Genomic DNA, 26,006 nt, shown 5'->3' with positions numbered 1-26,006 from the left:
AACTCATGGCCTAGCTTGCCTTTTGAAATGTTACTATTTTAACACACTGCATGCTTCATAATCATAATCAGCTTTCATGTTGTTCCAAACCTATGTGCGATTTCTTTCTTATGTGGAACACAAAATAATATAATTTTAAAAAAATTGGTAATCAAACAGTTTTGATACCCATTGATTTCCGTTGTATTTTTTGTCCATACAATGGAAGTCAATGTGAACCGAAACTGTTTGGTTACAAACATTCTTCAAAATATCTTCTTTTATGTTCCACAAAAGAAAGAAAGTCATAGACAACTTTGGAACAACATGAGGGTGAATAAATGATGGCATAATTTTCATTTAATAAACTTAAAATTATAAATATACATGCTTTGGATCATGAGTCAATAAAGTAAGTTTGAGGATTTATATGAATATTGAGAGTCTGCGCCTCCCTCACCTCTTTGAATCTAAATGAAACACACAAGTGACACATTTTAGATTAATAACAGTGAAATCCACCAAAAGCAAATAGTCAGGCATTTTCAGCCCAGTCTAATGCCTTAGTTATTTCATAAACCCCCAAGGTCTATTTACAGTAGCAAACGAGCAAATGTCAGGATGTAGAAAGACATGATTGATACAACCTATGAAGCATCTGTATTGATTAGAAACAGATTCCAAATAATAACTGAGCTGGGCATTAGCTGGACTCAGATCAAGATAAATGGTTATGTAGGACAATCTCTGGATATTTTGTCACACTCAGCGGCGGCTGTGGCCAAGCCTGCCAACTTTGTTCCCTTGTTAATAAAGATGACTTGCCTCATCTGACACGACAGCGTGCCTCCGCCTAGCGTTCTGAAAATCAGATTATGCCTCTTAAACCACCATTTCCACATTGTTTACCTTCCTCCACTCTTCCCTTCACACATGCTCACATAATTCACCCCAAAGCTTCTCAACGCACCCACAAGAATAAAAGACTCATGGAAATAATTCAGAAGTTCAGGCAGACAACGTGCAGAGATGTCTTGTGGGTACTAAAACAATCAGATCAACAACGGTGAGGAAATATCTGTCATGCAAAGAGTCCAACTCTATACTGATTGAAGGATCGGACTGACTGACGCTTCCAGCTCTCTTCAGCTGGTCCTCACACTCAGTGACCTTCAAAAGAAAGATTGGCCCATTGTGCCAAATGAACTGCCTTAGTCTTCATCCTCTCAAGTACAAAAGTCAAATGTGCCCTGATGAAAGCTCGCAGGTAAAAAGATTTTCTTAACTCAACTGACAAATGGATAAACAAAAGCAACTGTCAAAATATGCATACATTTATTCATTTATTATTTTAAGTTTTAAAACATGACAAAATTTTAAATGTCTATTCATTTAAAAAAAAAAAGTGATTTCTTTATTCCACTTTTATGAATTATTAAAATTTTATTTTTAAGCATCACTCCTAGTCACTCCATAGTTCTAAAACCATTTCTTCTGTGGAACACAAGCAATTTAATATATATTTACGATATACAGTATGATATATTATAGATTGTTGAAGAATACATTGAAATCAATTGCCAGGATAATGATAATGATTGGGGCTGTCAAGCTCCAAAAAAAGCCACATAGATGTACAGTATCATAAAAGTTGCCGGTTTGACTCATGTGATGTATTTAAAGTCTTCTAAACTTGATGATAGCTTTGTTTGAGGAACAGACCATGACATTCACCCTAGCTCTCTTTCATGAGAGTTTTTGTGAGAACTAATGATGTCTGATCCAAGAACTAATCAATATTTTGACTAGGATCTTTTCGAATGAATCATTTGATCCAGTCTCCAAAACTAAAACGATTTGTTTGTGAATCAGACCGATTTGACGCATGAATTCAACTCACTGATGCAATGATTCAGTTGCAATGTGGAGGACTATGCTATTATTAAGCCATCATATGACTTCAGAAGACTTGGAATATAGCGCATAAGTTATAGTTTAAGATATTTTTATGGTAATTTTGAGTACTTCTGGAAGCTTAAAAGCTCCCAGGCTCCATTCATTGTATTTTTATGGAAAACAGCGATTCAAAATGTCTGCTTTTGTGTCAATAAAACAAATGTATACAGGTTTGGAATGACATGAGCAAGACTGAGCAAAAACATTCTGAGCAAATGATTCATTTTTGACTGAACTATTGCTTTAACATAAGAACTGTACTTTTGAGCTGTAATTTTTCCTACTGCCTGCTGTCTAGCTGTTTTTGACACCATCTCCATCTTCACATTCTGGCTCAGCAGATTTTTCATGCAAACAAATGTGCTGCTGGGTAATGTGTTGCCGCAACTTTCAATGATACAGCTCATTTCATTCACTGTGGTTTGCCCTGGTAAAGGTAATGCTGCCATATTCCATACTCTTGGTATAGTACAAGAGTGGGCAAATGGTGCATTTAAATATCTCTGAGTGGATTGCCTCTGGAGTGGATTGCCCTGTGTCAACCTTTTTTTTCTATAAACAGAGAGGATATTCTCTCTTCTCATACATTAAGCACTAAAACATACTTTATCCAATTAGACCTAAGTCTAAAAGGTCATTTCTGAGTGTAAACACAAGGATAAACGATACAAATGATCTACTTAAACACTTACAGGGTTAGTGTGGCTTCTTTAAAATGATGTGATCGAGTAATCCTTCATTCAGCTAAACACACAAGCACACAGTTTTTAGGTATACTTAAAATACAAATGATGTGTTGAAATACTTTCTCCTATCACATTTGTATATTCAGAGACAACTTGTTTGCAGTTAAGATACCATAAAAGGAAACTGCCTACAGTATGTAGAGAGTAGGAAGCAAGGCTAGTTCTTGGCTAGTTGAGCTTAAAGTTGCGGTAGCAGCAACAGATTTTTTTTTCTTCAGTATTCAGTAATTTAGTATTCAGTATTTCTTCACTGACACATCCGAATTAAATTTGAGAAACAAATGTGCGGCAGGGTCTTATATTAGACTACTGGGGACTACTATTCCATCAGTTGTTGATTGGATAGAGGCCAGGGTTGCCAGGTTTTCACAACAAAACTTGGCCAACTGCTAATCAAAACTAGTCCAATCGCATTTCGGGGGGGTCCCCCAGTAAAATTTGCATTCCATGGGCTAAATATCATGTTATTTGGGGTCGCTTTAACCTGCGGGCATGAAAAACAACCCGCGGCAACAGTGTTAAAGTAGCCCAATTCTATTGGAAAACCGCAGACTTGGCAACACTGATGGAAGCAGATCTGAATGCAAGCTTGTGTTTGATTATAAGCAAGAATAATAATAATAATAATAAAATAAAATAAATAATTATTGGGTCATTGGGTGTAAAAATAATTCATTAGATCAATAACATGCATTTAGAAAACAGATAAGGTACATTTCCATTTCATGCCGACTTTAAGCACACTCTCTTTTGCTTTAAAGCTAAATCTTCATAATTTTTTTTTTTTTACTTTTTTTATAGTCTCAAAGGTTTTCACTCATGTATCCAGAAACAAAGTGATGATTAGCTTTCTATTTACAAGACTATACAAAAGGGATACAGGCCATAAACGTTGTCAGTGTGCCAAGAGCTAAGTTGATGCTAAGTAGGCGTTCTTTATCTGTAAATGGAAGAGGTGAACAAGCCCTTCTAAAAATGATCATCTTCCCCCAGCCTTTCTCATCAGGGGTCTCAGATGATACAACATGCTACATGACAGCAAATCGAATGAGGTTCATGGGTTCCAGCTACTGATTGCATCTAACAAGCTGCTTGATGCCTCATTATGAATGCAGACTGACAACATACATCCATCAGCCCTCCCACCCAAATAACTCCAACCATGTTCAGGGAAAGCCAGAGACCATTTATTTAAAATACACATGTCAACCTCTGTCAGTTTTAATGGGGTACATATATGAGAGAGAGAGAGAGAAATAAGGAAACAAATTTTAAGGATGAATCCAAAAAGACAAGGACGACAAGACAATCAAGGCTGATTAGTTAAACACAGATTAACTTCATAAACTAATGTGGATTTATAAAATGACAGGCACACAAAAGATGGAATCGGAACAAGGAAGTCACACATAGAGATAAAAATGGGAAAAGTGAGACTGAGAATCAGGGAGAGGGGCTGGAAAATTTGACAGAAGGTGCAGACAGACCCATTGTCACCCTGGCTAAAATAAGGCTGCCAGGTCTAACCGTCTATGTGCCTCTGTCTCGTCAACACTTGGCGCTTTTACTGGCAAACAATCCTCTGTTGCTCCAGCCTGAACCCGAGATCAGTTTGGCAAGCCAGTGAATAGGAACTGATTGAGCCTTGGAGTTGTTATCCATCCTCTGTCTGATGGCCCAACCTGGCTAGAAACAGTTAGAAATTGCTGGGACATGGACTGCAGGCCTCTGCGAGAGACAAGGCTTCTGGTACATGTCTTCTCAAGTCACGTAAAGTTGTTTTATTGTCATTTCTGTCCTGCGAGGCAAGAGAAAAAACAAAATATCATATATTCTCAATTTGACAGGTCAATATGATGCTCTGCCTACCTTTATTATTGACACTCCACCAGGAAAGTGACTCACCGCCCACCTGTGACATCATGTATCCGTCAGGAACACAGTTTTTATTGCTTATTCTAGATTCATAACTACCAGTGCAAAAGCTATAACTATATAGTGCAAGCTTTGGTTTGGTCAATATAAGCAATCCAATAATAATACAAATTAATTGATCAAAGATACAAAAAAATGTTGTGGAAGCCACTTTAAATGAACACTATCCAAAAATAAAATAATAATAACAAAAGGAACATGGAGGTTTTTTCCAATCCATTTCACTTCTGTTAGGCACAAATTAATTAAATTAAATCTGAAATTGTGGAAAAATTCAGGATCCTGAAAAGTGGCAATTCTATTCCAGAGCAGTAAATTACTTAGTTACTTAGGGTACACTTACACGACAACTAAAAACGGAAAAGTTTTTCGTGTATAGACAACAACATTGTCAAAACGATCCCCATTCACATGGATCCGCGAACATGACTAAAAGCGCTGTATTATTCATGTCAGAGCAGGCCAGTAGTTGGCGATGTCACTTTGTAAAGAAACACTACGCACCTATAGGGCCCTATCATACACCCGACGCAATGCGACGCCAGGCGCAACGTAAGTGTTTTTTGCTAGCTTCAGCCCGACGCAGTTATCGTTTTCACGCCCAGCGCCTACGCTGTTTAAATAGCAAATGCACTCACGCCTATCTGTTTGCCCATGGGTGTGCTGGTCTGAAAACGGGGTGTGTTCAGGCGCATTGTTGGCGTGTTGCTATTTTGAGGCAACTGAAAACGACTGCACCATTGACCAACAAGTATTTTTTTTGTTATTTAAAGGGCAATTAATATGCCTCTATAAGCAGGTGCACAACGCGCATACACTCACAGGGATGCGCAACAGCACACAAACATGCCAAATATTAAAAATAAAAGGATTACACTGTAAAAGATTATTATTGTGTACATAAAGACAAAAATGCCTACATGTCATAATGGATAGTCATTGCATGTATCAGAAGAAAATTATGCAGTAATGATGAATGAAATTTGCTCATTATTTGACCAATCTTGGCAATACACACATGTATTTAAACTGACTCGTCAGGTTGAGGGTGTCTATATTCCGCCATGTAAATAGCAATCCACCATGGTGCAAGTGCACCTGGCTTTTAAAGGGAATGGGAGATGACACTCCGATTGGTTTATTGCACGTCATGCCCAAAACACAACGATGACTCTTTAAGAGACTAGGCACAACCCTTTTAGACCATGCACCTGGTGCGGCAACCATTTTTTACGTCGATAAACTAGCGAACATGGATTCGGACATGCCCTAAGTGCACCCTAGATCATTAAATTTTCACAAATTTGCATTTTTGTAGTTTACATGGAGACAATAACGGTGTATTTTTCAAAAACTTGCACTTTGAAACCAATTTTCAAAGGTTTGCATTTTCAGGCACCCGAAATGCGTTGTCGTGTAAATGAACAGCTAAAAAGCATAAAAAGCTTTCCATTTTTAGTTGAAAAAGCTATTGTGTAAACGGCCCCTTAGTAAACTACTTCCATCCTGAAACACCGTTGAAACTTAAGTGGACTTGGATTCTCTTTTTCTTTAGAATGTACACAAATTAATACACTAACCACATCTATTTTGAGTTCATGTTGACTTTAAACAAATAATATATTAAATGCGATGCTCAAAAGACATGATTGAAAATCATCCCAAAAATCAATGAACAGCTCCATGCTTCTCTCAGAACAGCCGTCCTGACCATGGAAACCCAAAGGAGTGGGCTGAATGTCTCTCTCTCTCTCTCTCTCTCTCTCATTCTCTTCCACCTACTCTCCTCTTCCAGTCATTTCCCTGCATATTGCGCATGTCGTAGCGTTGGTTCTGGGCAGGAAGTCTGGCAGCCACACTGCCCTCCTTCCCACGCGGCTTGTGAGTTCCGTCCCTGTGTTAATGCTGCAGGAAGCCAGCCAAGCGCCCGCATGCAACAAATAAACAAACCAGAACAATCCAAACAGAGAGAGCAGATCCTGGAAAGAGTCATGCATCACCCTGCAAAGATCTACAATTACCCAAAGGAAAAAAAGTGTGACAAACTAAGGGCAAAATTATTTCTTTGTCAACACTCTTTAACAAAGCAGTCTGGTCACATAAAATGCTGTTTAACACTGTATTTTTTTTGCAAGGCATCTTTAGCCAAAGGCATCTGACATGTAATTGCTGTTCCTCTGATATGTAGTCTACTTCTGAGTCATCTGTCTAACTCTGAGCTCATTGGTGAGGCCTGATCCTTCAGTCTTCAAGATTAGATAAGTAAGTGGCTGATGAGCTACTCACGCTCGTGCCGTTTTACACCCGTAAGACCTTCGTTAATCTTCGGAACACAAATTAAGATATTTTTGTTCAAATCCAATGGCTCCGTGAGGCCTACATAGGGAGCAATGACATTTCCTCTCTCAAGATCCATAAAGGTACTAAAAACATATTTAAATCAGTTCATGTGTGTACAGTGATTCAATATTAATATTATAAAGCGACGAGAATATTTTTTGTGCGCCAAAAAAAAAAAAATAATAACGACTTATTTAGTGATGGCCGATTTCAAAACACTGCTTCAGGAAGATTCGGAGCGTAATGAATCAGCGTGTCGAATCATGATTCGGATCGCGTGTCAAACCGCCAAACTGCTGAAATCACATGACTTTGGCGCTCCGAACTGCGGATTCGACACGCTGATTCATAATGCTCCGAAGCTTCCTGAAGATATTATATATACAGTTTGGGGTAAGTAAAAGTTTTTTTTTTTTTTTAAGAAATTAATACCTATTCAGCAAGGATGCATTAAATTGATCAAATATGAAGAAAGAATCCTGAGAACAATATCACAATTTCCACAAAAAAAAAATTCTACAAAGTTCTGTCATGAAACTCTAGATGGCACAGGCTGATAGGTCCGTAAATCAATCTGATTGCAATCACATCATTCTTTATAGGGCACAGCTGACTGGTTCCCACTTTATCATTAGCCAATGAGCTTGCTGCTCAACATTCAAATACTTGCCTATCATTTGCTGCAGCATTGCAGTGCACTTTCAGCAACCCTCCACCTACAAGATATACAAAATATCTAACAAGTTCAGGTTTCACACTATAAAGTGTTCTCCAGCCAAGGTTTGATACCTCTTCGTTTTCAGCTCCAATCGAGCAACATGTCAACAACTTTGCACTCAAGTAGTTTTGGCAGCTGGTCAGACAACTTCAGGTCCACACTTGAGCCGCAAAGTCAAAGCAGCTTCAATGCACACCATGCAAACAGTCACGCTAGGCTACGCTCACCCCTTTGGAGGGAAATATCTCCATAAGAATGACACCGGGATGCTTTCTTCCTCCCTCCCGTCCCCTCCTCCTAGGCTGTGCAGTGCAGTTGTCGGCCAGGAGATGAGATAGTTTCTCTCTCATCCATACACATTGTCCCTGCCCAGGTGCGCTGGTGCATCACTTTATTTTGCCTGCACAACTCAGCCTGTCTCCACTAAAACCATCATTGACACACTGCTGTCACAATAAACCCACCCTAGCTGTTTCTCCAAAACACCCACCTGCTTTTGCTTTTCCTCCTTTAAATCCCCTGCAGCATACTCACCCAAACTCTCATATACTCACTCCCACCGTTCATCTTCCTCTGTTCTACTCCCATTCGCTCATTCCTTCAAGCCTCAAAGCAACACGCAAACCCTAGTTCATTTTCAAGCCGTGGTTTAGCTTCAGGACCCAGATTTTGCATTTTATCCAACACTTTACCAAATCTGGTTCATACAAAATTGAATTTCAATGGTTTAATGCTCTCAGCAGTCAATAAATGTGCAGAAAACACATTGTGGCTGGCACAAACCATGTATATCCACATTGCAAGTGAATCTGTATTAATGTAGTCTATTAATGTAATGCATATTTTTGTTGCCCAAGTTGGCATCTGCCTAACATGACCCTTAGTTTTCAAACTGGGGTCTATGGGGTTTCTCTAAATATCTTTTTATATAACATAACATACTGAATTAATTTAATTTTCTTGAAAATGTTCTATGGACCCCTTAATTTCCCATTCCAAAAAAAAAAAAAAAAAACTACATTAAATGTATTAATTAAATTACATAAAAAATACATTAAATAAATACATCAAAATATGTTTAATAAAAATTGTATTTTTAGGGCTGTCAATGTTCTAACTTAAAATATTTATTAAATATGTTTAACAATTTTTAAACATACTGAATGAGAAAAGCACTCCGCAAATTAATTTTAATTGAACTAAAATATTTCTGACAGTCCTCTAATACAGTGGGGAGAAAAGGCACACAGTCAACTTAGCAAATATTTAAGCAAAAATTTTCCAGATGACACTTTAATCATACTTATTCAAACACTGACAATATAAAAGCCAATTCTATTTTGGAAGCAATTTTACACATGCAGTATGAATGGATAACTATAAAGCTATTATACCTCAGGAACGAGGATCATATTTGGGGTTCCTTGGCATTAAAGTTTGAAAACCCCTGGTCTAGAGCATCCTGAAATATTCATGATTTAGTTTTCATCCCAGCACAGAGTATTGCATTCCTTTAGTCATTCTCCTGTCCACTAGATTCATTTTTAACAGGCCACTATGAAAAAAATTGATATCTAATCTATAGAGCTATTAATGTTGCATCTCTAAAGAGAAAAACTGTCCGATGCCATTATTATTTCTCTGCGCCGCAGTCGTGATGCCATAAGCGCACCGGCATTCCATTTCAGCCTGGTAATATGTAGAATAAACACAATAACCTTCTTATCAGCATTTGGGTCGTCTTGTACATTGGTTTACTTTTACATGCATTGAAATGCATATTCCCTTCATCACAATGAGATACAGCAGTGCATTTCAGTCCTGGAGAATGGATCTTACAACCCTGCAGGGAACACAAGACATGACCTTATAGGACAGGTGGATGTGTACGAAATGAACAGCAGTTAATTTTAATGCAAACAGAAGGTACATGCAAGCATTTGCATAGAGTCCTCCATACAGTATCTATGAGAATTACAGTATATATGCTTGACTCGCACACCCAGAGATCTGCTACGTTGATCCAGAGCGTGAAATCCAGAACATGCAAATCTCCACAAAGGGCCTGAACATGAAATATTTCTTTATCTAACAGAAAACCAGAAGCTTAGCAGTTATATTGATGCATAAGAATGTATTCTCCACGGATAAGCATTATTTATATGACCTTCTGATTATTATGTAACAACTTTAGTGATTAGAATATGCTGGATGTCATAACAGCTGTATGTGAAAGTGTTGTTGGTATACACAGGGCTCCCACATCTGACCAGTGAATTTCTGTTTCCAGGCTCCAGGCAGAAAACATTCACTACTGCTTAGTTTTATGTTTAGAATAGTCAAGTCACTATAATCCAAAAGCAGTATTTTAGTTGTACTACAGACAAACAAGGTTCTTTTTTTTTTTTTTTTTTTTTTTTACTATTATTTTCTATTGTTAAATGGGCACTAAGACACGATCTGGCCATATGGTGCTCCATATGTTTGTACACCAGCAGCACACTTTCAAAATCAGGGATTTTTTTAGGATATCTTTGTTTTTTTAGTCTTTTCAGCTCATAGTAGGGCCTTAACCACCACAGTCACCCTCAATAATTAGAAAAAATAATAATAATAATAATAATTTGGTTCATGGTATAGGGCTCTCATTTCAAGTTTTTTAGAGACAAACAGAAATCACCTGAAATGTCATCGTAAGTCCAAATATATTTATGTACCATGCATGGTTATCATTATCAATCATGTTTTGCTATGCAGGACACACAGTGAATAAAGCACATATAATTTTCTTGTAAAACTCTACTCTAAAACACCATATAAATCATAATGAGTTCAGTTCACTAGTACATTGTAATACATAGAGATGTTGCCAGCTACATACATAAATATATTCAGCCGTTTCTGTTCACTGCCTCGGGACACTGTCTGTGACAACTTATTGCATGGGTCATTTGGCAACTACAAATATACTGCAGTTCAAACCTTTGAAAGAAAAGAATTTATATTATATATATATATATATATATATTAGTCATACGCAGCAAAAATTATTTCAGTTCTTGGAAATAATTGCAAAACCATTATGCACTTGGATGATACTACGGTGTGTATCTGGAGTGTTTAAATCACATAATTAATTGTCCATGTGGTCGTTGCAAAAATGATTTAATAAAAGCTAATGAAGATTGATCAGACATAACTGAAATAACTTCACAAGGGAGTTTTATTTAAAAAAAAAAAAAAATCAATATGATTTTAATATTATTTTGATATTTAATGAATATGGAGACATTTTGATCCAAATCTTCCATTTTTATGCAAAAGGAATGATCACAATAAAACATAATGCTTAATTAAATTTGAGAAATAATCACACATAAAAGCCAGTGAACCATTTATAATTTGTTCATTTATATTATATGAGGCATGGACAAAGTTTGTCAAATATTAAAATTCAGTTTCAAGTCCAGCAGATATGACTGTCTTATGTGACTGATTGCTCCAATTTACCTCCATCTAATGTCAGACATTAAATTCTGAGTAATACATATAATTTAGTTCTCTACAGGAAAGGGCTTTGGATCCTGTTGTGAAAGGTGACAGACAATAAATTGTCAGGTGTTCTGTAAAGAGTTGCTCTTTCTGCCATCATTTGAAATCAAGGACTGAAATTAGAGCTTCTTTATTAATTCTGTGAATGACCTAAATTAAAGTTCACTAGGAAAAACTAGAATCTATGTGAGGTTGTTTCTACCAACCATCTTAGACGTGTAATTTTTAGACGGTTTCATCATTATGAACAATGATGAGACAAATGATGGCGGGGTCACAAGAAATATGAATATCTATGCCATGTATAATCTACAAAACACCCACATGGTGATTATACACTACAATTCTAAAGTTTTAATGTTTTTTTTTTAATGACATCTCTTATGCTCACCAAGGCCGCATTTATTTGATCAAATACAGTAAAAAAAAAAGTTGAGAACATTACAATTTAAAATAGCCATTTTCTATTTATTATTATTACTTCTTGTTATTTCTGTGTTGGCGTATTTTCAGTATCATTACTCTGGTCTTCAGTGTCACATGATCCTTCAGAAATCATTCTAATATGCTGATTTAGTGCTCAAGAAAACATTCTTATTATTATTAATAATAATAACAGTGGCACTGCTTAATATTTTTAAGGATTTTTGATGAATAGAAAGTTCTAAAGAACAGCACTGATTTGAAATAGAAATCTTTTGTAACATTACTGTCACTTTTGATAAATTTTGAATAGTGGTATATTTAGCAAAAATGAATCTACACCTGACTGGACTGCAGACACATGGCTCTAATGGCATTTATGTGTTTGACTGATGCTGCAAGATGAAGAAAATTTGCTTATTTTGCATATTAACCAGAAAACATGGTCATAAACAGTTGCTGACTGGCAGGAATTCATTAGGTTTTGCTGATTAGCTGAATTAGCTGGTTGGCTAGGTCTGCAAGGTCCATTTCCAGCCAAAAGCAAAAAAGATAAAAACATAATTTGCACTTTTCAATGCAGTTTCAATGCTAACCTATGATTGAATGCATAAACCTCATAAGAATAAAGTACTCCAGCTTTGTTCTAATAGTGAATTACAATCATTATCACTCTAGAATTTTATTGCTTGGTTGTTTTGTGCCAAACCACAAAAAAATCATCTAGCCTAATTCACTGGTTAGGTTAAAGTGTTAGTTCACCCAAAAATTAAAATTCTGTCATTAATTACTCACCCTCATGTTGTTCAACACCTGTAAGACCTTTGTTCATCTTCAAAACACAAATTAAGATATTTTTGATAAAATCCGATGGCTCAGTGAGGCCTGCATTGCCAGCAAGACAATTAACACTTTCAATGTCCAGAAAGCTACTAAAAACATATTTAAAACAGTTCATGTGACTACAGTGGTTCAACCTTAATATTATAAAAGCGTCGAGAATACGGCGATTTCAAAACACTGCTTCATGAAGCTTCGAAGCTTTACGGATCTTTTGTTTCGAATCAGTGGTTCGGAGCATGTATCAAACTGCCAAAGTCACGTGATTTCAGTAAACGAGGCTTTGTTACGTGATAAGTGTTTCGAAATTTCAATGGCTCACCACTGAGGGGGCGTGACTTTGGCAGTTCGATACACGCTCCGAACCAGTGAATCGAAACAAAAGATTCGTAAAGCTGTAGAAGCTTCATGAAGCAGTTTTTTGGCCAGTGTATTTACATTCACTTTAGACACGACTGGTATCCGATATCTGTGTTTACATTACTACTTCCCACCCAAAATGATTGTCATTGATAGTTTTTCTATGCACATGTTAGACCCATGGGTTTTGAATGGCCGTGCTATTGAAATTATTTATATATTTCACGTCGGGTGGCCATGATTACCTGCCAGAATGTATAAGTTAACAGCTGTCAGTGTCATGGATGTTTTGCAGCACGAAATCTGACTAAACGGATATAGACCTGAAAATAAAGGTAATTTACATTTGTTATTTTATCTATGGTCATTAGATTTATAATTCTGAAGTAAAAGTAGCAGGTAAGATTACATTTATTTGAATGAATTCGAATATGAATGATAATGAGAGAGCGAGCAAGGGAGAGAGCGCGCACGAGAGAGTAGCATACCCAGTGAAGCTTTTGGTTTATTAAGAAAATAAAAAACACAGTGGGCTCTTTTAAATTAACTGGGCAGAGGTTGAAATTCAGCTGCTGAATGTGTGTGTGTGTGTGTGTGTGTGGTTTCCTTCTAGTAAAAGATATAGACATATAAAGTTTGAAGTGAATACAGGCACATCGGCTTCATAATACAACATAAAAGCTACCTTTTAGTGAGCAAATGTATCGCCCTCGCCATGTGATGGCTTGGATTTCCAAGGGGAATCGGATATGCATGTTTAGACGTTGGTCGCATGTGAGATCGGATATGTATCTGATTTAAAACCACGTATGGAAGTGGCTCAGATCGGATGCGAAAAAGTCTCGGCAAGATTTTTTTGTTTACACGTGTGCAACTAATTCCGATCTGTGTCAGATGTGATTTTTTGTGCCAGTGTAAACGCGTCCACTGAGCCATCGGATTTTATGTAAAATATCTTAATTTGTGTTTCGAAGATGTACGAAGGTCTTATGGGTGTGGAACGACATGAGGGTGAGTAATTAATGACAGAATTTTCATTTTTGGGTGAACTAACCCTTTAAAGGTCGAAAATGGCAGATAAATGAAACATGCAAATCCACACATTCATAATTGACTATTTGGTAGGTTGTCAATTAGTTGGGAGTTTTAGATTAATGTTCACCATACTTAATGTGTTTTTAATCCAGAATTCATATTTAAATTAAGGGAGGTTTTTTTGTCTACTGAAAAGATGTATTTTAATCAACACAACAGTATGATATATTGAACAAACTGCATTTCTGTCCCCATCCATGTTTTGCTCATGCCAAATTAAATACGGTTTATAGTCTGTCTGACAAAGGTCAACCCAACAAATCAAAAGCCCAAAAAAACATACCCGAGTCCATATGAGCTTCTAATTTGAGCAGCCCTGCTGACCTGTTTGTGCCATTCACACAGCGGTACGCTTGCTGAACTGGGCCGTGATTATGAGACTGTGTGATTGAGACTAGCGAGGGAGGATCACGTCTTGACTGGCACCAAAGGAAGGGCGATCTCTGTAGCAGGTGGGCACGAGGACACCCTGCTGCAATCTGCCTGTGGTTGCAGTAATTGGTCTAATCACTGTTCCATCTCATTTTCAGTGCACATGGACAAAAATAACAAAGTTAGGAAATTAGCACAGCTAGAACATCATCTCATTCTCAATATGATCCGAGCTTTGAGAGAAGTTGGGGTAGGAAATTATTTTACAAGGATAGTGTAAAACGTAAGTGCCATTTCAGCAATAGTTGTGCCATTCATCACTGCAAGATTGTGTCTAATCTGTTTGTTACTGACAACTGTCACAAACTCATGCTGGGAATATAAAAGAGGCTCTTGTGGCACTCCGCAATAAGCCATTCTTGATAATAACGGGTGACTCTCATCAGCAATGCAATCATAAGCGGCGGTAATTAGCAGCTGTGAAAGACAGCAAATCTTAAATTAATTCCCCTGATTACCACATTGATTATTTCATTTCGCTGGTGCATGATGGGGTAAGAAAACTCAAGTGAGTTATGAAGGTTACAATGCATATCATAAAAAAAAAAAAAAAAAACAACATACATATATATATATATATATATATATATATATATATATATATATATATATATATATATATATATACGTATTATATATATATATATATATATATATATATATATATATATAGTACACACACACACTTACACACACACACACACTCACAGAATGCAATTGCAATTTCACTTCCATTTCAATTAAAATTTAAAGGGTTAGTTCACCCAAAAATGAAAATTCTGTCATTAATTAGTCACCCTCATGCCGTTCCAAACCTGTAAGACTTTCGTTCATCTTCGTAACACAAATGAAGATCTTCTTGATGAAATCAGAGAACTTTCTGACTGTCCCTCCATAACTACCACTTTGACGCTTCAAAATGTTCATAAAGAGATTGTAAAACTAATACATATGAATTGAGTGGTTTAGTTCCAATTTTCTGAAGAGACTTGATCACTTTATATGATGAAGAGATTTAATTTAGGCTTTTATTCACATATAAACATTGATCAGGGAACATAAACAGCTCAACCGAAACTGATTGACGCACAAGAACAAACCTTTTCTGGAAGCTCAAATGTGCTGTGTAACACACAAGAATGAACCTCATTGGTCAAGCAAACTTGCTTGAGCTTCCACAACTGATGTGTGAGTTGATGAATGTTTATATGTGAATATACGCCTAAATTTAGTCAGTTCATCATATAAAGAGATTAAGTCTTTTTAGAAAATTTGGACTAAACCACTCAATACATACAGTATGGATTCATTTTATGATCTCTTTATGAACTTTTTTAAGCTTCAAAGTAGGTAGTTATGTAGCTGTCTATGGAGGGACAGAAATCTCTCAGATTTCATCAACAAGCATCTCGTTAAAACATGACCAAAGAGGAACTTTGCTGCCGTACCACGGCTGCAGCAGGCGCAATGATATTACGCAGCGTCTCTCACAAATGTCTCCATGGTTGCAAGGCACGCTCCCTGTGCAAGCAGGGGTCACAGGCGCTGCGTAATATCATTGCGCCTGCTGCAGCCATGGTACGGCAGCAAAGTTCCTTGATTATTACGCCGGAATGAGAGTATAGTTCCTAGCCATATCGGCCTAGAAAACCACAACTTTTCATTTTCTGTCGGTCTTAGTACACGATGTAACTACAGAAAAGTCGAGTTTTAAATAGGAAAAATATTAAAACTCTTTGGTCATTTTTTAACGAGATGCTAATGGTCTAATCAGATTCAATGAACTATGCTAAGCTATGCTAAAAGTGGTACCGCCAGACCCGGAGATCGGCTGAATGGATTCGAAAATGGTAAAACTCAACTGTTTAACTCTAGGGGAGTTGGAAAATGAGCCTATTTTCAAAAAAAGTGGCGTGTTCCTTTAAGGAATGTACCAAATTACTAAAAGGCACCAACACAGGAAAGCAAAATCCCCCTGAAAGACACAGATGAGAAGGCATGGATTTGCGAGGGAAAACAAGTATTGAGGTTGAGGACGGGTTGAGGATGTCATTGATGTGGGAGGCCATCAAGCCTGTATAGTCAGCAGCGACTTTAGAGAGTATAATCTGTTTTTCCTCACCCGTGACAAACGGGGATAAGGCTCAATATTATCTCCAAGGTCAACCTGATCCTGGCACTGAAAAGACGTGCCCAACCGGAGGAGCCCTGACTCGCCACTATATCCCTTTCTCCTCCTTATCACCGTCTAAACACACTTGTTTAAACAAAAGAGAGACCGAACAAGCCCGCATTCACTTTCTCTCATGCTCTCTTTACCACATCAGTGCCGCAATACAGATAACTTAAGTTATAACCACCAGCAACACATTTTGACAACAATAACATTATCTTTTATGCATTCTCTTCTGTGCAAAGGTTAGATTATACAGCTATTAGAGAATTTAAAAGGGCATTGTTGGAGCTTTACGAAACCGTACAATTAAAGGGCAAAGGTCAAAGCAATTTTCTCAACTGAAATTGAAAGTATTACTCATGAAAGGTGACAAAAGCCTCAATTAATACATATTGACAAGTACACACGAAACAAAACGGTACAGGCACAACACAAAAAACAACAACATGCAACAAGAAGATTAATTTCCGTAACATTTCCTGTTATTACACTCTCCATGGAACACTGACCAATGTGCCCTCTCAGCGGATATGAGAGTCCAGGGTAACCATTCAACCTTGTACACCCTGCTTGTCCATTTCTTACCACCACAACTTCCTCCCCCATGATCCATTACAAGGCCCTTAGAGCAGGACCCGTCACTGTGATGTATTTAAACTGTACTGCACGGTCACAGACCGCTTATGGTCCTGATTCAACAAAATAGTTCTTCTGCATGAATCTGAGACTATAAGACCAGATGGCTTCCAGAATTTTCTCTGGATTGATTTTCAAGGGATTGATTGTGGTGAAGCTTTGAGCTGTGTATGAGACTGATGTAATCATAAATAAGAGCCAGGCTGCTAAATAACCAATAGAAACCAATTGACTATATTTACACGCCAATTCATTCCCAAGTTTGCCAGCCCACGGATACATAAGCTAGCTGATTTTTTTTTTTTTTTTTTTTTTTTTTTTTACTCTACCAGTGTTTATACAGAACTAGGCCTTCATTCTCTGCCAAAAACTACTTTTGTCACTATGGTTTGCCCCGCTTCCCTCTAAATCCTGCCATCACAACTCCCAATGGAGTCCAGCCAGGAAGCCTGCCTCACTGGTTGGTTGGATGAATGTCATGGTAACCACACTGCTAATGGTTGCTACGGTTTCCAGCTGACTGCTCTGCTGAGGGGTTTCAAGTGATGCCCTGGTGACCAGCTCTACACCTTGGGCAGTCACTCATGAGAGACAAGGCCCCCCCTCTGGCATATCTCACTCCCCTCATGCTCTGGTGGGGATCTAAAGTTAAAAGTCACCCAAGTCATTATTCACGGATGACCTTCTCCTCTGTTTAAGCTGAGATGCATTGCAAAAGTCATATGTACCACAAAAATGGCCTATTGATAACAAAAATCATTGCTTGTCTTGAGAGACCAAACCTCATTTTTGTAGAACTTGACGTAATTATAATGTTTGATTTGAGAGCGACAGCAGAGGCTAAGATTTTCAGTGAATAATTACTCAAAATTAATCACACAAAGCAGTCATATGATTGCAGAAGAATCAGAATAGATAACAAGGGGCATAAGGACCACTTTTATAACACTTTAATGGTGCCCCTTTGTTATTTTGAAATCTTGACAGCCTATTCACTTGAACTGAACCTACCTACCTCAATTGACTCCAAGTGCATGCCCTCTCCCGCCAGCTATGGTCATTAAAAAAGTGCCACCTTGTTGTTCCTTCACAACGAGACACAAAGTCACTCTCCAAATGCAGTTAAAAATCAATATATTGCATTTAACAACACTAACATATGCATAATTCCACTATTTCTAGGTCTATTACATATTTTAAAAGTTGTTAGACCCTAGATGTTTTTGTAGTGACGCAAACTGAAAAAAGAACCGTGGAATTGCATACAGAAATATGAAAATTTAAAATATTAATAGAATATGCATAGTTATTCCAAACAAAAGCCTAATTTTATATGGGAATTTTTCAGATCAGTGAATCCACAACGTCCCATTCCAAACAAGAACTTGTAACAATTTTGTAACAAGTAACTATACCTATAAACCTGGCCTCATTTGTTTCCACTGATTTTAGGAGAAGTCACTTCGTGGCTTGATTGCAAAATGCCCCTTCTATCAATTTATCTATCATTTTAGTATTTGGATGTGGACGACGCAAGGGGATCAGAAGAGGAGGAAAAAGGCAAACACTTTGAAAATGGTTTCATCCTTGATAATTACGTGCAGTGAAGCGTGACTCTGCAGGCAGCACCCCAGAGAAGGTTGAGGTAATCAGTCAGTCACTGCACCCTCTACTGGGGGAAAAGGGGTCTGAGGTCATCGTTTCTGCTGCAAAACCCGCAGGTGCCCACCGCTGTGTGTGCATCAGCTGCTTAAAGCTCTGCTTTTTTAAGCCTCAGAAACTAATAGAAATGAGAGATATCAGATGCCTTGATATGAAGTGTGTGTGTGTGCACAGCTTTATACCAAATGGTCCCCACAAGGATAGTAAAACCTGAAAATCACCTACATTGTGGGGACTAGCCAGCAGTCCCTGTGAGGGAAATGGATTAATAAACATACTAAATGATGTTTTTTGAAAACATCAAAACATTCTTCAAAAAATACTCTCGTTTTATTATTGTTTTCATCTCCTATCCTTTCTAGACATCTTTATCATTGAGCAGAACCCATCTGTCAATCAAAGATGTCACTGGGCGGAGCCCAACCACGCATATAATTTCCTTTTCTGCACAGCTAAAAATACAAGTCTAAAAATAGCAGGCTTGGTGATGAACGCTTTCCGCTCAAGGTGTGCAAAGCATTTGAGGTGCAACGCACTGACAGGACGCAGGCATATTCAGAAACGTGATATGACAGGGCATTTGGCGGGATTTAACGCTGAGGGAAGAGAATTCTTGATTAACCCTCTCTTCTCCCTAGCGAGTGTTTGTTGTAGGATTCTTAGACCATTTCTTATGCCTTTCCAAAAGGAAAAAAGAAAAATCAATACGGTAAGAGACACGCTCACACATACATACACAGACTCCACTGACTCAGCAAATGAGGATCAGTTGGTCAGAGAATAATTTCCCTCCACAGCATGAAAACAAGACTATATAAAGCAACCATTCTATCATGTGTGAAAAAGAAAACGCCCAGAATGTGGAGCTAAACAAGCAGAAAAGCTATATTTTAAACCCAGCAAAGCGCCCTCATACTTTTTAAAGCATAAAAAAAGCATACAATAATGCAACAGGATTACGGAATATAGCCTTCTGTTTTTCACACATCTCCAACACCTTTTTATACGCCTTAAAATAAATTTTTTAAAAAAAAAATAAAAACGTCAGGAATGCTAGTAATCATGTACTCCAACACATTGTCATATACTCCCTGTGCATGTTTGGGACTTTTGTTATATTTCCTGTCCTGTGTGTTTGTAGTCCATATTTGTAGTTCTTTGTAGTTTTCCCTGTTGATTAGTCTCCCCAGGTGTGTCTTGTTCTCTCGTTATCTTATTAAACTTGTTTGCCCCTGTGTGTATATATAGGACTTGTGTTTCTATTGTGCTTTGTCAGTCGATGTTTGGTGTCCCAGAGCCGCCTGCTCTTTCAGACATGGCCATGGAGGCCGTCGTAGAGCCGCCTGTCTACCCTGATGCGACCATGGAGGTCGTCCTTGAACTGGTTGCCAGCGCTGACTTGACCACGAAGGCTCACCCCTGAACTTCCTGTAAGCCTTGTTGAGGCTCCTGAGGCCAACCTTAACCTCTCTGTGCCTTATGTTACAGTTTCACCTGATCTGCTGTGGTGGTCTTCTGCTCCACAGTGGGGATCTTTGGGCCTGTCTGCTTGGCCGTGGTGGTCTTCTGATCCGCCGTGGGGATCTTCAGCCCAGGCTGCACTGCTGTGGTGGACTTCAGCACCGCAGCCCTGGCCACCTGCTCTGCCAGCCCCGCCAGCCCTGCCCTGGCCACCTGCTTAGCCTTAGCCACCTTTTCAGCCTCCTCCGCCCTGGCTACCTGCTCAGCCTGCTTCGCCTTGGCCACCTGCTCTACCTCTTTCCCTGGTCCTCCTCCTCTCCATGAAACTGGACCACCATCCCTCCCCCTGTTCCGCCTCCACTCCACCATCCACCTGAACTTTTGTTTTTGGGGTGTTTCTTCCTGTGAGCGTCTGTAAGCCGCTCTTAAGGGTGGGGGAGGGGCTCTGTCATATACTCCCTGTGCATGTTTGGGACTTTTGTTATATTTCCTGTGTGTGCCATGTTTGTAGTCCTTTGTAGTTTTCCCTGTTGATTAGTCTCCCCAGATGTGTCTTGTTCTATCTTTATCTTGATAGGCTTGTTTGCCCCTGTGTATATAGGTCTTGTGTTTCTCTTGTGCTGTGGGAGATCGGAAATCAGAGATTTCAAATAAGTTGGCACGTGTGAGGAAAAGTGTCCCAGGAAGAAAATGGAACATCTGACTACTGCTAAAAGCAGCAAATGCGATTGTGAACGAGTGTGGTTTTTTTTTTTTTTTTTTTTTTTATTTATTTTTTTTTAACACAACAGTTAAATAAACAAGGATATTGACTTGAGTAACTCACAATATTGCCAGGCACAATTTTGCTAACGTAGCATCAGAGCCACAGCAGAACAACCGTGTCTCCAAGGAACAATAGTAGTGTTTTGTTCCTTAATGAATCAGTGTTGGGTGAATGATTCAATGACTCACATGTAAGTTTTTGACCAACGTTTTCCACTTCTGATCATGCCATTTCTCGTGTGAAATTAAGTAAATTAATATTTACATAGTTATCGCCAAAGATCGCTCTATTTTGCTTGCTCTATTATGCTGCCTCAGAAGTCCGAAATCAGTTTTGTGAGGTACTTTTGTGCGCAAAAATAATGCCTACAAAGTCATTGCCTGATAAGGCAGCGAAGCAACAAGTCAGCTGCCTAGTTTTCGGACGTAGCCAAAGTCACCTGCTTCATTCCTGATTAAACCAATGTTTTGGGTGAATCAGTTCAGTGAATGAGTTTTGACTCATTCATAATGAGTCACTTGTCGCCACCTACTGGTGTAACAACTTAACCTGCAGAAAGAATCACTAACCTCACCGTGTTTCAGAAAATGCAAGCACATGCATGGTTTTTATATAGAGCTAACAGACATCATCTACTGGTAGGCAATGACATGCTTGAAAAAAATCACTTTTGTTGACTCATTAAGCTCGAATCAGTGAAGTCATTGGCGCCAGAAGGGACAGGTTCAGCATAACATAATTCAGCAGGCAACAAAGGATCTTATTAAGATGATGATGCCAGATCTCTCTCATTTAATGAGATTTTACACCATCAACTGAAATTGATGCCGGTACATCTTCACAAAATGTAAAGTAAAAAATAAATGTAGTTCTACCATTTAAGCAGACATTGTTAAACTACTACAGTATTGGTATATATACATATTTTCCAACATCCACATAACATTATGCATTTGAAAACAACTGATTAAAATCTACCTCATTTTAGTGAACTCAAGCTACACATTTCTTGTATCAGCTAAGTCATGCAATGGGAATTAAACCTAACACAGACATATAATGAATACACTATACTTGTGTCAATTTCAGTTTATAGTGTAAAACTGCATAAAATGAGAGACCTAACATCATCATCATCATCATCATCATCATGTTCGCGCACAGAATTATGTGTTATGTCTAACCTGTCCCTTCTGGCTTTAATGACTTCACTGATTTGAGCTTAATGAGTCAACTATAGTGACAGTATTTTTTTAAGCTTGTCATTGCCCACAAGTAGCCTAGATGACGTCTGTTAGCTCTATATACATATCACACAAGTGCTGGCTCTTTTTAACCTGTACCTGTCATGTGTTCAGATGGAAAATAATATCTCCAGTGCAAATAAAGGCTTCAAATTAAAACTGAACTCATTGTAACCCAAGATACACCCAATGGTTAACAACATAACCTAACCGTCGATGAAATAAATAATTCATATCATGGAAGAACAAATATGATGACAGGCTCTTAAACGCCATGCTTTCTGGATGCTCAATTAGCCTTTGGAGACCTTGACAGCTAAACTAATTAGGAATCTGCACAGCCAAACCCATGACGGATCAGTGGCCAATGATGTACAGCTATCACCAAGCACACACCAGCAAGCCACTTCAATCAGCTTGGTGGATTGAATCATCTAAATAACTGAAATGATACTTATATTGAGAGTTTCTCATCTTCATCCAACAGTGGTCATGCCTGATGATCTAGCCACAAGTTGATTTTCCTCGAACAACAGGGGCCTGAAAGCTAGGCATGAAATCCGTCTGTTAAAATAGTGCATATCTGTGAAAAGCACTTCACACGTTCTCCCCGTTTCATCAAACACATGGTGCTTTTCAAGCACGCTGCCACGGAAGACAACCAAGAGACAGCAGACGAAAAGAATTAATAGCGATCTGGCCAAAGCTTCTGGCCCAATAAGAGCAAACAAAACTGAAGCTCTCCGTTATCTCTCTTTCTCCCCGTGCATGCATTAAAACAAACAGCAAGGAGATAACTGAGATGTTTTGATAAACAGATTCTCAGAGCTTTAGACGTCCTTCATCCCACTAGCATGCTGCAAGCAGCGTGCATTTCATGTGAAACCATGAAATGTGCAGGAGCCAGCACTAAGAATCCTGTAGATAACATTACACGGCTTTGATCCAGCTTTGTCCCTCATCACCTACAGCTCATTCAATGGGCTTATTTACAGATGCGATCAGGCACCCTGTGGAAAGATCTGCCAGTCAGCTCTCCAGATCAATACAGTATTCACTCCTAATGGAAAAACTTTGTCACCTCCTTTCCAGCAATGTAAAATACTCACCAACTGCCAATTAATGCCTTTTTAAACAATTGTCTTGACATATTGGCACACTGAGAGCGTAACAACCCTTCAAGAACAGCACTTGAACATGACGGCAAGGTTAAACAAGACTTTTAATTAGTGTGAAGAGCTTTAAATCTCCACCCCGGATCTACAGCAACATCCAAAGTCTACAACCAACACAACTTACTGCTTCACAGTGCTTATATTTCTGCATAAAGAGCAACTTATGACAAAGTAATAGTTGAAGGAATATCTTGAAATCCTACATTCGGTTCAACACTGCTGGAAGTGGACCAAACTGAGCTTGTGGGTAGACCTCGTGGCATTTGAAAGGATTTTTTAATGTTTGCTCCGCAGAAAACCTGGATTACTTTAAAGGAAGTATCCCAAATTCTCATATTCTCATCTCTTAGTTATACCAACTAAATAACGTTCTCAAGGTGAAAAGTAAAGACCTTTGCAAATGATATGCATATTTACCTGGCATGTCACTGAAGAGCCTAATTTAGGCGTTTAAGAGAAAAAATAAATCTCCATCACGTACTTATTTATTCCCAAATAACCTACACGTTCCACTCACCCACCTTCCATTTCAAATTTGGGTCAGTCTCTTCAAATGAGCTGCGATACCACAATCTATTGTTAAACTGAGAACAGTAAATGCTAATGCTCTCTTTCCTCTTTATTAAACACGTTGAGGCGGGTTTGTTGGAATTGCATACTGTGCTACATTTTTCCGTTTTAACCAAAATAACACTTCTTCAACAGACGTACAAAACTGAGCTAACCTGAAATAGTGCATTACCCCGCGAACAGTGAGTGCAATGGAATGACATTGTACACTCACCAAATGATGTCCAGGGAACAAACGCTCTCCTCTCCCCGCTTTAAATCCGAAATTCAGCTGGATAAGAATCCTGCGTTCATGCCCTGTTAAGGTTATTTAAGAAAATTAACTGTTCTCTGGATGTTGACTCAGTAAAGAACAAGCATCGGCTGCTGAAAGGCAACGGAGGCAGAGCGCACGGTGATGCTGCCTTTTCTGTAGCACAACCATACCAGCCTTCATCCACACACATACATACACGCGCAGGTCTCGCGCTGTATTCATTCACAGAGCACCATCTTCTGGCAGTATGTACATGCTTTACACACCTGTTCTTTATTTGGCTTAAATGTTAACTGATAGGCTACACTTTTTGATTTATTTCTTACAGTATTACGGATTTATGCCTACTCTCAATGTAGAATTGTGTTTTATGGTCTTTTGACAAAAAGTATTTTATTTATTACATTTATATTGTGATACCCCTTACTATTGTTTTGATTTATATTATATTATATTTCATTTGTGTATTTTGTACGATGACAATGTGCTTTAAATATAGAGTATATAGATGCTTATATATATATATATACATAGATATATAGATATAGATATAGATATAGATGACAATGTGCTATTTGCACACCTTTTAAACACATTTGATTTTTGTCACAATAGATAAACGCGCTCTGCCACCCACGCATGCGCAGCGAGGTCTTTCGAGTTCAGGTGACATCATTCTTTTGGAGCTGAGAGCGGCGTCTTTTGTGCACAACACATCCATTACTATTCTGTGAAAACGTGGTTAGAAGTCTTCTCTTTTAAAAGAAAAGAAAATAAAGAAAGAAAATTTAATAGCATATAACTTACCCCATATGGTGTGAATATTCAAGAGCTTTTTCGAAGCCAATACGTTAATGTATGTGCTCCCTTACACCTACAGTGAAAAATATAGCCTAATTGGAATAGAATTGAATAATTGGGATGAAAAGTATGACGACTACCCTCGGTCACCTCTCTTTCTGGCTTATTCTTCTGATGACTATTCACATTGATCAATATAGCATGTCATTTGTCATGGAAGTTAGCACTTTTGTGTAGATTTGTGAAGCTTACACTGTCAGACAAAAGCGCCATCTCTTGGTCGTTGTGGAGTGTCAGTGTTTTTTTTTTGTTGTTGTTGTTTTTTTTTAATTATTATTATTAAATGCTTGAAAGAAAGAAGAAAAAAAGAAAAAAAAAACAGTAACAACAATTGTCATCAGTCATATAATAATAAAACAATTATGCCAGAGTCCAGCAGTCTTTTATTCCAGATTAAGTGCCAAGTCCTTAAAGAGATAGTTCACCCAAAAATGAAAATTCTGTCATCATTTACTCACCCTCAGGTTGTTCCAAACTTGTATACATTTTTTTGTTATATTGAACACAAAGGAAGATGTTTTAAAGAATGTGGGAAATTGAACAGTTCTGGGGCACCATTGACTTCCATAGTATTTTTTTCCCCCCTATGGAAGTCAATGGTGCCCCAAACTTTCTTCAAAATATCTTCCTTTGTGTTCAGCAGAACAAAGAAATTTTTACAGGTTTGGAACAACTTGAGGGTGAGTAAATGATGACAGAATTTTCATTTTTGGGTGAACTATCCCTTTAAACACAGCCACTGTTCTCATATTTCAGGTTTTTGGAAAATTCAATAGAGTCGAAATACATTTTCATCTCATGTTTAAATCTTAAAAAAAAGAGG

General features: G+C 38.0%; 1 protein-coding gene and 1 long non-coding RNA gene across 2 annotated transcripts in view; one reads left to right on the top strand and one right to left on the bottom strand.

Annotated features, from left to right (window-relative positions):
- ctnnd2a (catenin (cadherin-associated protein), delta 2a) overlaps positions 1–26,006 on the bottom strand; it is a 340,625-nt gene that overhangs the window by 285,691 nt on the left and 28,928 nt on the right.
- LOC127505868 (uncharacterized) lies at positions 15,072–21,088 on the top strand. The gene is made up of 2 exons (XR_007927829.1): positions 15,072–20,280; positions 20,377–21,088. It is a non-coding gene; the product is annotated as an uncharacterized LOC127505868 (long non-coding RNA).

This window comes from Ctenopharyngodon idella, chromosome 23, assembly GCF_019924925.1.
Source record: "Ctenopharyngodon idella isolate HZGC_01 chromosome 23, HZGC01, whole genome shotgun sequence".
Taxonomy (NCBI): domain Eukaryota; kingdom Metazoa; phylum Chordata; class Actinopteri; order Cypriniformes; family Xenocyprididae; genus Ctenopharyngodon; species Ctenopharyngodon idella.
The sequence above is the reverse complement of the archived record's forward strand: the minus strand, read 5'-3'. Positions and strand labels throughout refer to the sequence as shown.